We start from the raw sequence: 15,529 nt of genomic DNA on the forward strand, positions 1-15,529 counted from the left end.
AGCCTATGGTTGACTTTCTTGGAAATCGCGCCCACTTGGAAATTGTGCCCACTTAGAAATTTTGAAAGTGCGGTTAGTTCTGGAATGTCGAGTTTGGCCTAAAATGACCCGTTGTTCTCTTTCTGAGGCTTTTGGTATAATCCCAAGACCCGTTGTAGAAAATGGTACTTGGGTGTGGGGCCTACTTTTCGGTAAACAAACATTGTATGGTAATTTCAAATGCATCATTGAGTCAGAAATATCAAATTTGATAGAGTACCATACGTCATTTGCGCACATGGGATTCTCAACAAATTCAAATCACCCCGTTGGAGAATTAGGCATGCCAAGATCTTTTTGCATCAGCAAGAAGATGATGTTGTCGCTAAAGCGGCTCCTGGTCGTTAAAATGACTACTGGTCGCTAAAGCGGCCAAGAGGTCGCTAAAGCGGCCAGAAAACTGGGTGTAGGGGTCACTAAAGTGATACACCATCACATAAGCAACTGATCATTAAAGTGATGCCCACCTCTTTAAGGTGGATGCTTAAGCGAACACCAGGGGTTCTCTTAAGCGACATTAGAGGCTTATTTTTAGTTCATTTTTTTTTAGATTTGACCCCTAACTGTGAAAACTTATTTTTCAAAAGGCTAAGTTGTGAGGATATTTGAGGGGAATTCATTGGTGCATTCATAATTAGGATAAAAGGCTTCCTTTGAGGTAAATTGCCCTTTTTCCTTACAATTTTTGTGGTTTTTGTTCTAGGTTGAAGACCTTGGTGTTTATTGATGTTAAGTTTTTGGGTTGTATGAATTGTGATTCATTTTGGAGCATAAGCTAGGCTTAGCATCTAAGTCCTATTCTTAGAGTAAATTCCATAAGTTACGGAGCGGGACCTATAATTCTCAATTTTACTTCAAAAATTGACCCAACTTCGAATTCGATAACTTTAATGTCATAACAACCATTTTGACATTGTGATTCCATTGTTGATAAATGGCATCATTTACAGGTGTCCCAGAAAGGAAAATCTTAAGTTTAGTGCTTCTAGTGTGGTTTCGGCCTTGAGGTAGGTTATGACTTCTTCTTGCTAGACTTGGCTTGATTGGAATTGATATATTTTGGGTGGTAACTAATGATTAGGTTGGTGATTTAGGTGTTGATATCTTATTTTGTATTTGAAGTGATGATCATTGTTAGTATCTAGTTTGGCCTATTAGCCATTGGAGCATTAGTCTAGATTCTGGCTTGGCTTGTTTACATCGCTTAGAATCCTTAGAACTTTCTCCTAGGTGATTTGAACTTTGGATGCCGCATGTTTGATTTGTTTGGTTTTGGTTGGCCACTCGTGGTGATTTTTGGCTTATGCTTATGCCTTGGTTGCTTGTGATATTGAAATATTGGGTCCGAGGCTGTGCTTTCGGTACATCGGAGTCTCAAGTGATATATGATTTTTGACATGCTATTTGTCTTATTTACCGCGCTAGTGTTAAAAATATATTTAAAGGAAAGAATAATCTCATGGTTAATGAGCTCGAGGTATGATTCTGTGCGGCCCTTCTATTGATTTTGGGCTACACTTTATTTCATTTGATAAGCTTGAGGTCTTGATTCCGAGTGGCCTGTTGATACATGTTTTGAGTTATTATTTTTTTGATGTTGATGAGCTCAAGGTATGATTCCGGGCGTACCCTGTTATTAATTTGCTCAAGGGTTATTTCGGGCGCTTTATGATATTTTTGGAGGATATTGAGCCATAACTACTGATTTATATTTATGCCTTCTTTCAGTATTTTATGAGTTGAGATTATTAATGTGATTACATGATTTGTTGGATTTACTTTATTATTGTATGATCTTTCCGCATCCCTTTCCCTGAGATTGTAATTTTATACTTCTCCCCTGTTATTATTAGTATCATTTTGCTGCTTATTATATATTTATTCTCTCTGAGCTCGGTCAGCCTATGATGCCTACTGAGTACCCCATGTTTTGGTATTCATACTACACTTCTACATTTTTTTGATGTAGCTCCCAGTTTTAGCCACCCCCAATGCGCGCCTGATCATCCGTAGCGGTGCCAAATCAGAATTATGGTGAGCTCCTAGTTCAAAGACTTCCTTCTTTTATACTGGATAATATGTTATATTTTGGGACAATCAGTTTTGTATTGTATATACATATTGTCAATTTTTGTATTTAGTAGCAACTGTATAGGTAACACCATGTCTGGAGTATAGTCTAGTGCTAGTCTGTCATATTTTGTCACCTTCGGGCCTTTTGTAGATTTTATATCAGATTTACATATCTATACCTTGGCCTGATTTCTTTTATTATATTCGTCTTGCTTTTGCCTTCTCATGTTATTTTTTATTTATTTAAAATATGGTTTGACTTCCATTTGATTAGGATTGGCTTGTCTACTCGGGGGTAATAGTAGAAGCCATCATTGCCCTGATTTAGGTCATGATAGAGTGGTATCAAAGCCTAGTTTCACCGGTCTCACCATTACATGAGCAAGTGTATAATAAAGTCCCGTGGATCAGTATGATCACGTCTGTATCCAATCTTTGGGAGGCTATAGGGAATTGTTAGGAATTGATTCACTATTCTTGTTTCAAATCATGCGATAATGATGATCAATACCTCTAAATCATATTTGTTTCACTCTTTCTCATATGGAAAGGATGAGATATACTCGAGGTGGACGAGGACCCCTGCGCCTATATATCGAGCTCTAGCTCAGGGTAGGGATCAAAGTCAACACAGAGGCTGGGGCAGAGCTCAGGCTATAGCACCAATGCCGGAGACGGATATAGAGGTTGAGCAGTTCTAGCCTCAGCTGACGAAAAAGGATCCAGCCCAGCCTCAACCTGGACTCATGGCCATGCCAGTTTTACAGGATACTCTAGCCCGGATTCTAAGCTTCATGGAGGGTATGTCCCAAGCAGGGACACTACCTAGCACTTCAACTAGACCTCAAGCCCGAGAAGAAGCACAGACTTCAGGACAGGCTGGGGTACAGTATGATTAGACCTCATTCCTACAACCTACCATTACAGCTTCTTGTTCGGTGATTCAGCCTATTCCTACGGTTGTTCAACATATGTAAGCTAGGCCGTTTATGACCGCAGAGGAGTAGAAGATGTCGAGGAGGTTTATCAAATTAGCCCCTCCCAAGTTCTCAAGCACCGCAGGCGAGGATGCCCATGAGTTTCTGGTTAGTTTCTAGGAGAGGTTGCATAACCTCAGATTGGTGGAGTCCCATGGGGTTGATTACACTACTTTCTAGTAGAATGGACTAGAAAATTCATAGAGATCTTATCTTAGCTACATACTTGTGGGATCACCGCCGATGTCATGGACTGAGTTCTTCGAGATTTTCTTGGAGAAGTATGTACCCTGCAGTTTGAGGGAGAGGCTGAGAGATGAGTTCACAGTTAGTACAAGGATCGATGACAGTCACAGAGTATGAGTCTCATTTCCATGAGCTATCCAGACATGCTATCATGATTATGTCGATAGAGGAGGAGCAGGTGTGCCGATTAGTTAGAGGGTTGTGTTGTTACCAAAGCACACGAAAGTGTACGCAGTCATACAAGTAATATTGTGGTTCTTTTAAGAACCGGATGTCGAACCCATAGGGACATCTCGATTAACTATTTTGTTAAATTATATTAAAGCTAATTATTTATTTAAGAGAGCTAAAAAATACTATTAATATTATTATACTAAAAATTGTAAGAATTAAATTTGAATAAAAATACTAACTTACCATGATTGGGACAATTCTAAGTTTGTATCATACTAAAGATTCATGTTTCGTTTCTCTTTCATGGATTTTAGAAGGTTATCAAATTACTAATTTTTAAGGTTGATTTTACAATCATGGTCTCTCAACCTCTAATTGCCTACCTTTGTTGATAGCCTAACAACATCGTTGAGAGGGGATAAGCATGAACCAAAAAAGATGCATTAATCCTATCATCATGTCTAGTAACCAAAAATGGTATATAGGTATGTGTCATGGGCATCCTATACACGAATTATCCTTGGCATTTCTAAAACAGACATGTTCCCTATATTGTAGTATTTTATCTCCCTTCCGTCTCTCGAGTTCCAGGTACACAATAAATTTATTCTAATGGTGATCAAGCATTAAAAAGTAGAAGTAAGAATATAGGAGTAATAATAATTCTAACCAACTTCATCCATAAAATTAATGTTCAGCAATCATTCGTAGCCGCAATCCTTGAACAAAGGTCTTTAGCCACTAATGTCTTAAGAAAAGAAAAAGAAGAGAAGAATCCTAGGTCAAAAGTTAAAATTTTATTCTCTAAAAGCTAATGTTATGGAATATTTATAGGTGTAGAAAAAATCCAAAATAAAATAACTAAGTCCAAAACTAATTGGGAAACCAAAACACAAAAGAATGGGTTATTGCGTGTACTGTGCGCTGCTTGCACAATTTGGATGTTTCTTTATATTGAGACACGTCGTATCTCCTCACAGGTATGTATTATTTCCTTATTTTAATTTGAATTCATATATGAAGTTTTAAATAAAATATTACATTTAATCCATTTAGCCGCGTGCTTGATTTTCTTATTCAATCTTACATTTTTAATTCATTTTATCTCCAAATCTCTTCAGTTTTTGCGTTAATTTAATCCTACAAATAAAATATACTATTTATCACAATCCATAAAATTTATGCTCAAAAAAACAAATAAAAATACTAAATATAAGGTAAATAATGACTAAAAATATATATATATTTGGCCTCACATCAGTTGTCTGTTCCTCTGAGGTTGGCAATAGAGCGGATGGTTGGATTGGGTTTTTATTCTTCCAAATAGTAGATCATGTCCGTACTATTTAAGCTATACGTCGTGAGGCATACGGAGGTAACGACAAGAGGCCTCGCCACTAGGGCAGTTTCAATGGACGCCAATCACATGGTAGGGTTTTTTTTGGTAGAGGCCATCTATAACAGTATCCACCGAGTAGACTATTTCATGAAACCTTACAGCTTACTGATGGTGGGTTAAAAAGTGCTAGTTCTCAAATAAGCCAGAATATGAGTCAGTCTTCTCAAGGTCAGACTTCTCCGTATTCAAGTTGTGGTGGCCATTCGGGTTCAACAGGGATATCATAGGGAGGTTCATTCAGGAGGAAGTTCGATGAGTGTTATGTGATAGGTCAGTTTGCAAGGTAGTGTCCTACTATTAGCCATCGCCGACACCAGAGTTAATAGGGTCATAGGTTCAGCAGGTTCAGTCTTCTAGGGCCCATTTCAATTGCCTAGAACGAGTATGCAAGATGACAGCGGTGATTCTCAGGGTATTAACGGTGGTCCCCAGGTAGGCCAAACTAGTGGTAAAGGTGGACGAAGTCATATGTATGCCTTTACGGGTAGGCTGGAGGCAGAGACATCGGATGTCATCATCACAAATATGATCTTCAAGTCTTATCAGCCTGCCTATGTTTTATTTTATCCGAGGTCTACTTACTCATATGTGTTTGCTCATTATGCTACTCAATGGGATGTCTTATATGAGCCATTTCCTGGGTCTATGTATGTAGCTACCCCTGTTGTGATTCTTTAGTAGTGGGTTAAGTGTATCAATCCTATGTGGTGACTATCATGGGGTATGATACTAGAGCAGACCTAATTGTGCTAGATATGGTAGACTTTGACTTGATTTTGGTCTTGGATTGGTTTTATACTCATCATGCAGTTTTGGATTGCTTCTCCAAGACTGTTACCTTGTGTATGCCCGGTAATCCCCCAATCGTGTGAACAGGTGTAGTTAGTCATGTACCATATGGTGTTATATTCTTCCTCAGGCTCAACAGTTAGTAGGAAGGGGGTGTCTATCCTATCTTGCTTATGTATATGACACTAGTGTTGATACTCCTTCTATCAATTCTATTTTGATGGTCTGAGAGTTTCCTGATGTATTCACCACTGATCTACCTGGTCTTCTCTTGAGCATGATATTAATTTTGGCATTGATGTTGAGCTGGCTACAGAGCCTATCTTTATTCCACCGTACCGAATGGCTTCGGTTGAGTTGAGGGAGCTTAAGGTGTAGCTTCAGTACCTCTTAAGTAAGGGATTTATCAAGTGCAATATGTCTCCCTAGGTACTCCTATTTTGTTTGTGAAAAAGAAGGATGGTATCTTGCGTATGTGTATTGAATAAGCAATTGAATAAGGTGACCATCAAAAATAGGTACTCGATGTCATGGATTGATGACTTATTTGACCAACTTCAGAGTGCAGTAGTATTCTCTAAGATAAACTTAAGGTCAGGGTATCACTAGTTGAGGATTAGAGAGTTAAATATCCCTAAGACTGCTTGTACGACTTTATATGGGCACTATGCCCCCACAAAATTAATAGATTTGATGAACCGCATATTTGGGCCCTACTTGGACTCCTTCATTATTTTATTCATTGATGACATCCTAGTCTACTCTGGGAACAGAGAGCAGTATGAGCAGCACCTGAGGCTAGTATTTCAAACCTTGCGGGATCAGCAATTATATGCCAAATTCACTAAGTATGACTTCTGTCTTAAGTCTGTGTCATTCCTAAGGCATGTGGTGTCCAAGGATGGGATTATGGTAGATCCGGTGAAGATAGCGGCGGTTCGCGATTGTGCTAGGCCCACCTTTCCTATTGAGGTTTGCAATTTTATTAGGTTGGTAGGGTATTACAGATGGTTTATGGAGGGGTTATCTTCTATTGCAGCTCATTTGACCAAATTGATTCAGAAGAATGTTCCTTTCAAGTGGTCTGACAAGTCTGAGGTGAGCTTTCTGAAGCTCAAAGCCTTATTGACTTTATCTCTGATTCTTACTCTTCCTATAGAGGACTAAGGATTTATAGTGTATTGTGATGCTTTCAGGTGTTGTCATGGGGTGCGTTCTGATACAGTAGAGTAAAGTTATTGCATATGCTTCCAAAAAGCTGAAAGTGCATAAGCGGAACTACCCCACCCATGATTTAGAGTTGGCGGTGGTAGTCTTTGCATTGAAGATTTGGGGGCATTACTTGTATGGAGCCCATTGTGAGATCTACAATAACCACTGTAATCTTCAGTACATCTTTAGCCAGAAATACCTTAATTTTAGATAGCACAGGTGATTGGAGTTACTGAAGGACTACGATGTTACTATTCTCTATCACCCGAGTAAGGCAAATATAGTAGTAGATTCTTTAAGCCGAAAGGCAGTGAGTATGGGGAGTTTGGCATTCTTATCAATTGAGAAATGGCCTTTAGCTCCGGATATTTAGTCCTTAGCTAACCAGATGGTTCATCTTGATATTGTTGAGCTGAGCAGGATACTTGCTTGTGTAGAGGCTAGGTCTTCCTTGATGGAGAAGATTCAGGCGCAGCAGTTTGAGGATCCACAACTGAGGGTGATTCGTGAAAAGGTACTCAATGGATAGGCTAGAAAGGAAACCTTAGATCCTAAGGCATTTTGAGGATTAAGTGTCACGCCCCGAGAGGGTACCCTAGGCGTGGCCGGCACTCAGAAACCATCTCTGGCTTCCGAGAGAACCACTTGATCTCATTACTCATTTGTTCATCAGCGGAAGACTTAAGAATACTAATGTGGGCTTGTCATCATCAATATTAAAAGAAAAAAAATGATAATTCTTAGAAGAAGTAGTTTCTAAGGAGAACTACTCGGATTACATCATCAAACTCTGTCTATGAAGCCTCTAATACTCTTAGATGGTGCCAATGACATGTGGCTACCTCAAAAGAAACATCACACTCAACAATAATAAAAGGATAAGGAGTTCCTTCGAATACAAGAAGGACTCACCAAATAGCCGAAAAGAAATGATCTTCAACGATGCGCCTATTGAGGATCTCTAACACTTGTATCTGCATCATAAAACGATGCAGGTCGAATGACGTCAGTACGTGGAATGTACGAGTATGTAAAATGGCAGGAAGGTAAGGACAGATATCAATAAACTCCTCTCAAGAAAACTCAGCTCAGAACTCAACATCATCTCAACATCAATATGTAATGCAAGTTTAAAATATAATAATAAAAATAATAGTAATAAGCAATGCTTACTCAGTTGGGAGTTTCTCTAACCGACAACCATCACTTATGAGCTAGCGATGATACAACGAAGCGATGTCGTTGCCACATCCATCCAATACCTTGCCAGGGTAAAGGACATCACCATCTTGGATCCACTCATCAAAGTCCTCTTTTTGGGACTTAAGAGGCATAGCCTCCATCCTACGCTGGCTACGTAGTTCTGGGGTTTGAGTCAATTAAACTCTTACCCAACTCGGTGCTCAATACTACTCCCAAAACATGTGCTCATATTAAACTCATCATCTAGTCTCATTGGACTTTAATTTAAATCATCAAACTCATCTCATTTTATGTTCATCAATCATTATACTTCCAAAAACATCATTTACATCTCATCAAAACATCTTGCTCAAAATATCATTTGCTCAAATTCATTCAAACTCAACTCTTTTGGTCTTTCAAAACTCAATAAAATACATATATAGTATTAATTCATATAACTTTCTTTTTATCAATGAAAATAATAAAAGCCATCATCTTTACTCAAAACATGTGTAAAAATATTCATGAACATCAAATCAATTAGGATTCATGGGAAAGTAGCCATGAACAATAATTCCAATAATATGAGAGATAACAATAATAATAATATTAATGCATAAATATATCAAACTCAATAGAAGAAGAATTATTTTATTTAGAATTCAAGATTTGGATGAAACTCAATTATAACTTAATTATAATGAATTTAAATATTGGGCGCATGGACGAACTCAATCCAATGCTATGAAAGCCTTACATACCTTAAATCCGAAGGTTTACTCCGAATTGGAACACTCTTGGACCCCTAGCCTTTTCTTCTCGCCGGAGCGTTTTGTGTACTACCCGGAGTATAAGAATCACCGGAGTAGTATTTTTATACTACTAAAACTAAAACTATATTTGAGAAGAAGTATATAGAGAGAAGAAATGCTTAAGAAAGCTTGATGAATAAAATGAGGAAAAAGGTGGGTATTTATAGGTGTGGAGGAGGGACCTAACAATAAATAAACATAATCATAAAGGATGATCTTGAAAATTCAATGAAGAATTTTGATGTCATGGATGATGTCAAATGGTTCTAGATCTTTCTATGGTAGGTGAGATGAAATCTCTTTTAACGAAATATCCATTTTCGAAGCTGCGTTTGAATAAGATAAATTCCTTATTAGGATTTTGTGTCTTCATAAGAATTGTAGATATAGAAGTCTAGTTTCAGTTAGTTCAAGAATCATCCAATTTGGAGCATTCTACATTGAGATATGAATTTTATTCTACAAACACTCCATTCCGTCACAGCACTATGTCTTGCAAAGATCAATTTATTTGATCTACTTAAACTCCGAATCTTAAGATGTGTTCTTCATAAAAGTTGTAGGTAATGATGTTTTGGTTACTCAGAAATTTGAATCACCTAATTTAGACCATTCTATGAAAAGTTATGCCCAAATTACTTTAGGCATGAGAGAACATGATCAAAATACTTTAGAACATGATCAAAATACTTTAGGCATGAGAGAACATGATCAAAATACTTTTAGAATATGATCAAAATACTTTAGAATATGATAAAAATACTTTAGGCATGAGAGAACATAATATAATCAAAATACTTTAGTCATGAGAGAAATAATTATGATCAAAATACTTTAGACATGAGAGATCATAATATAATCAAAATACTTTAGTCATTAGAGAATATAATTATGATCAAAATACTTTAGTAATGAGAGATCATAATATGATAAAAATATTTTTAGGCATGAGAGATCATAATATAATCAAAATACTTTAGTAATGAGAGAAATAATTATGATCAAAATACTTTAGGCATGAGAGATCATAATATAATCAAAATACTTTAAAACATTTTTATGTCTTCATATAAGGACCTTTCATTAATCAAAAAAAAAAATTTAATGCATTTAAGAGCCAACATAAACTAACATAAGATAGGTGATTAAACTTCAAATATTTAATAATCTATGCAATTAGAATCATGATATGAAAATCCATAAAGTTTCATGCTTGAATTAAATAGTTTTTTTTTTGATAATTTATTTGGACTTCATGAATGAAAGGATCCATGAATCAATAACATTTTAAGGGGTGTTACATTAAGGGTCGTATTTGTGTTCCTAGAGTTAGAGGTTTAGATAGGTCCATCATTCAGAAGGCCCATTATTCCAGATATTACATTCATCCTAGTATGGTGAAGATGTATCGTGACCTACGATAATATTACTGGTGGTGTGGGATAAAGTGGGACATTGCATCTTTTGTGGCTAGGTGCTTGAATTATCAATAGGTTAAGTTCGAGCATCAGAGGCCAACTGATTTGACTCAGCGGCTACCCATTCTAGAATGGAAGTGGAGCAAATAACTATGGATTTTTTAGTAGATTTACCACGTACCTCTCGAGGTTTTGATTTTATTTGGGTCATTATAGATCTATTGACCAAGTCTGCTCACTTCTTACCGGTCTAAACTACTTACACTTCATAAAGTTTGGCTCAGATTTATATCTGCTCAGTTCACTTCTCATTTTTAATGGTATATACAGAGAGAGTTTGGTACCCGAGTTGAGCTCAGCACATCTTTCGACCCTAGTCAGTCAATGAGAACCATTCAGGTCTTGGAGGACATACTACAGGCCTGTGTTATTGATTTTGGTAGAGTTCACATATAATAATAGCTATCATTCGAGCATTGAGATAGCTCCTTTTGAGGCATTGTATGGTAGTAGATTTCATTTCCCAGTGGGCTGGTTTTATGCCTTTGAGGTTAGGCCTTGGGGCACCGATTGGCTACGTGATTCGATGGACAGAGTTTGTATGATTCAGGAGAGGCTCCATACTACCCATAGTAGGCAGAAGAGTTATGTTGATCGGAGGGTGCGACCTTTGGAGTTTATGGTTGGAGATTAGGTATTCCTACGAATGTTTCCCATGAAGGGCATGATGAGATTTGGGAGGAGGGGTAAGATGAGCCCTAGGTTTATTATCCTTTTGGAGATATTGAGACGGGTAGAAGCGGTATCTAATGAGTTGGCCTTACCCCATCACTTTTAGGTGTTCGCCCTTTATTCCATGTTTCTATGCTGCGGCGGTACATCCCAGATTAGTCTCATGTGTTTCAGTAGGATTTAGTTCAGTTTGATGAGTTCTTAGCCTTAGAGAAGGAGCCTTTGGATTCTTTGAACAGGCTGGTTAGAAAGCTGAGGTCTAAGAAGATTCCATCGATGAAAGTCCAGTATAAGCATCATCCGATTGAGGAGGCTACTTGAGAGACCAAGCAGGACATGCAAACCCGATATCCTCATCTTTTTGAGCCACCAAGTACCTTTCTTCCTTGAATTTTGAGGATAGAAGTCTTTTTAGTAGTAGATGTTGTAATGACCTCTAAGGTCATTTTCATGTTTTTGCATGTTTTTATCATTTTACCACTTCCCGTAGCTTCTTTGTAGCTCTTATGTGATGTTAGGATGGGTAGCATGCTCCCCAAGGTGTTCGGTTGAGTTTTGAGGTGGTTTGGTCATTTCTGATGCTTAAGGCTTGAAAGAGTTGACTTTAGTCAACACCTCGACATTCGAGCATTGTATGAGAATTTTTACGATTCCATCAGCTCCGAAAGGTCTATTTTGGTATGGAAGAAAGGCTGGTTTGGGTTTTGGAGTCTTCATATTGAGTTTGTGCTATTTGTCATTTTAACTTTGAAGTTTTGGCCAGGTTTGACTTCAGTCAATATTTTTAGTAAACACGCTTGGATGAAAATGGATATCATTGATTATATTATTTTTTTAACCTTTAATCACTAATTTTAACTTCAAAAATTATGGGCTTTCTAAAGAAAATGGATTCTTAAAAAATTGAGATTTCAAGCTCGTTTTAACTCTTTTTCAATGTGGTTTTCACTAATGGGTTCCAAACCTTTTGGGTAACCTAAGTTTTGTATAAATTTTCAGATTTGACCATAACCCTTAGGAATAGATTTTTGGGTCACTCAGGGCACAATTTTCAAAATTAATGATATGCATGTTGTTAGTTTCAAATTCTTATTGTGATTCTGTTTTTGAATAGATTGCGTTGATTTGAAAATCCAACAGAGAGGGAAAGATCAAGTACCGAGTTGATTGATTGTGTGTTTGAGGCAAGTGGACTTCTTGACCGTTAGTTAAGCACATAAAATCTTGTATTTCACTGTTGTGTGTGATTGAGAGTAATGGAATTGGATGAAGTGTTTAATATTTCTTGTGTATCGTCGTTCATTGAATAAATTCTAGTAATGGTAAAGTGTGGTAAAAGAAAGAAATTGTTGATAACGTGCTGTAGAATGCATTTTGAATGATTGAATGATGACATTATCTTACTCATAATGGTGTATTGAGATTGAATATATTAGATTAATGTTGTGAAGGTTGCTTTCCTCTTACTGATCATATATGTTGATCCATACTATGACACTATTGTGATGATGATTTGTGAGGATGACAAAACATAGGAAATGAGTCATACATTCGTGGACGATTCATGATGAGAAGAAACAGGAAATGGGCCACATGTCTGTGGTAGATTCATATATTGAGAGAGAATAGAAATTGAGCCACACGGTAGTGGTAGGTGCATGGATTGAAGAGTCCTCCATAGGTCCTAGACTGAGATTCATCAGGTGTATATCGCTATGACAGAAATTGCATCACTTTATATGACATTGCATTGCACTTCAACTTTGTATTATGATAATTACGAATGTGTGTTATAGTTTTGTGATTGTTGTATTGTGGTAGTTATATATATGAATGCTAAATTTGGAGGACCTACAATTAAGTACCATGATGAACATAGGAATAAAATGTAATCATAATTTTGAAAGACATAAAGGAATAGACAGTAACCAATGTAATATATGTAAATGGTACCCCAGTAAAATAAATAGAGCAAAATGTAATAATTGTTATATGGAAGCATGCATTACGTGTATAGAAAACAAATTAGAAATAAAAATAGGAAAGCAAAAAGAAAAAGAACAACAACAAAACAAAACAATAGCAAAAGACTCAGTAACAGATTTAAGACTAATAACTCTAGAAACCCGAATAAACGAAATAGAACAAAGGTTAATATATTTAGAAAAAGGTAAATTAAAGATAGAAGATGAAGAAGAAACTTTAGGAACTATACATCTAGACAATATTGCGAAACCTTAAGTGGTTGAAAGAACAATTAGAAAAACCTACACTTAAAATAGACCCATATACCTCGGAAGACTTATATAAAAAACAGACAGAACTTAGAGCAGAATTTATCCGAGAAATAAATCAGATAGAAGCAGACATTAGATTCAGTGCATATAGAGAAAGTTTATACGAAGTAATTTGGAAAAATAATACATTAGGATAAACAAAATAGATTCCCTAAAACACTTAGAATATTTAGACCTTAGAATACATCCAGAAAGGAAATATAGAATTATACATAAAACTAATACAATTAGGTGTAATTTCTTGCAAGGAGAACATATATTACACTCTGAAGATAAACATCATAATATGCTAGTCGACTTAATCATAAATCTTAGCGATAATACTCAGCTAAAGGATAAGATAGTAATACGCCTTCTAATATATTACTATCAGTACTTTTGTACCTAAATTGTTTCTAGTTAGACCTTTAAGTCCTATAACAATTAGTCCCATATGCATCATCATAAGTCGAGGATTTTTTATTGTCTTTAAAAAATTGGGAGTGACTAAGGCAATAAAATGTTTAGTGTCTTGTTTATTGTATGCTATCCATAAATTGTCTACTAAATATTTCTGAGTCTTATCTATATTGCATTCTGGAAGTATTCTAAAAGAGAGGTTACATTGAGGATAGGATATTAGATTGAATTTACCAAAAAAAATTTGTTCCCTCATTTCAATGGTTCCCTGAGGTCTAAAATTAATCTTACCAAGTAATGTCTGGGCGTATGAGTCTGCTGGGGCTATTCCCTTGCCTTTGTCTGCTGGCTGTTGGCCAGTTGGTCTCATGCTGAAACATAGTTTGTTTAATCAGTCTTTAGTTGTAACCTACTTAACTTATCAGCTAAATCATTATCTTTTCCTTTTACATATTCAAACACTATATTATTGTATATAGATATAACATCCATAAAATTCAGCCATCTTCTTTTACTACTTGCTTTACTATTGATTGTCTGATGAAATTTTACTATCGCTTCACAATCCGTTCTTACTAATACTTCTGGTTTATTCAATATGTATAATTTAAAACTGTTTAATCCGTATATTATTGCTAATACTTCTGCGTCTATACTACTCATATTTCCTTTTTCTTTATATTTACCACTTTGATATGCACATATTTTCTCTTCATTTTTACTACTGTATTTATTTGGTCTAGTTTTTAAAACAGCTCCCCATCCTAACTGACTTCCATCAGTTTGTACTATTAAATAGTCTGTTTCTAGGGGAATTTGTAAATCTGGTATATGTTTAACTTTGTCTTTTATTTGCTGAATTAATTTAATATCTTCTATATTAAAATGTTTTTGTCCTTTACTACCTGTTTTAGCATATAGTGGTCCTGCTATTTTTCCTAAATCTTTAATGAAATTTATAGCATAATTTACTAATCCTAAAAATTTCTGAAGTTCTTTTGTTGTATCTAATCTATCCGGCATATCTAATACCTTTTTAGCTATATGTGGTTGTAACTTAATTTTTCCTTCTCCTATAGTTACTCCTAAAAAATTAATATGAGTCTTACATAATTCCATTTTCTTTTTACTAATTATGATTCCATTTTTAACAAATAACCTAAACACTGTTTGTAAGTGTCCTAGATGTTCTTGTATATCTTTTCTAAATACTAATACATCATCTACATATACTAATACGAAGTTTTTGTAGTCTCCGAATATAGTATCCATCTTTCTTTGAAATATAAGTGGTGCAGTCTTTAACCCGAAAGGCATGGCTAGCCATTCAAAATATCCTTCTGGACATGTGAATGCTGTCCATTCTATACTTTCTGGGTGCATTTTTACCTGCCAATATCCTGATTTACAGTCAAATTTACTAAAGAACTTTTTACCTTGTATTCTATTTATTAATTCATTTTTGTCTGGTAATTTGTAAGCATCTGTTTTAGTATTATCATTTAACCTTTTATAGTTAATTACCATTCTTGCTTTTCCTCTCACCTGTTCACTATGGTTTCTAACCATGAATGTTGCTGATCTATGTTTAGAGGTAGATCGTCTTATTACTTCTAATTTTAATAGTTCTTTAATCTGTTTACTAAATTCTTCTGTATCTTCATTATTAGCTTCTATAGCAGCAGTCTTTATAGTATATTCTGGGTTAATTATTTCTAATTTACACATGATCTTGTTATTATCCCAATGTACTAGGGGTCTTTCTCCAATTATTTCC

Source organism: Solanum dulcamara, chromosome 1, assembly GCF_947179165.1.
Source record: "Solanum dulcamara chromosome 1, daSolDulc1.2, whole genome shotgun sequence".
NCBI classification, from domain to species: Eukaryota; Viridiplantae; Streptophyta; class Magnoliopsida; order Solanales; family Solanaceae; genus Solanum; species Solanum dulcamara.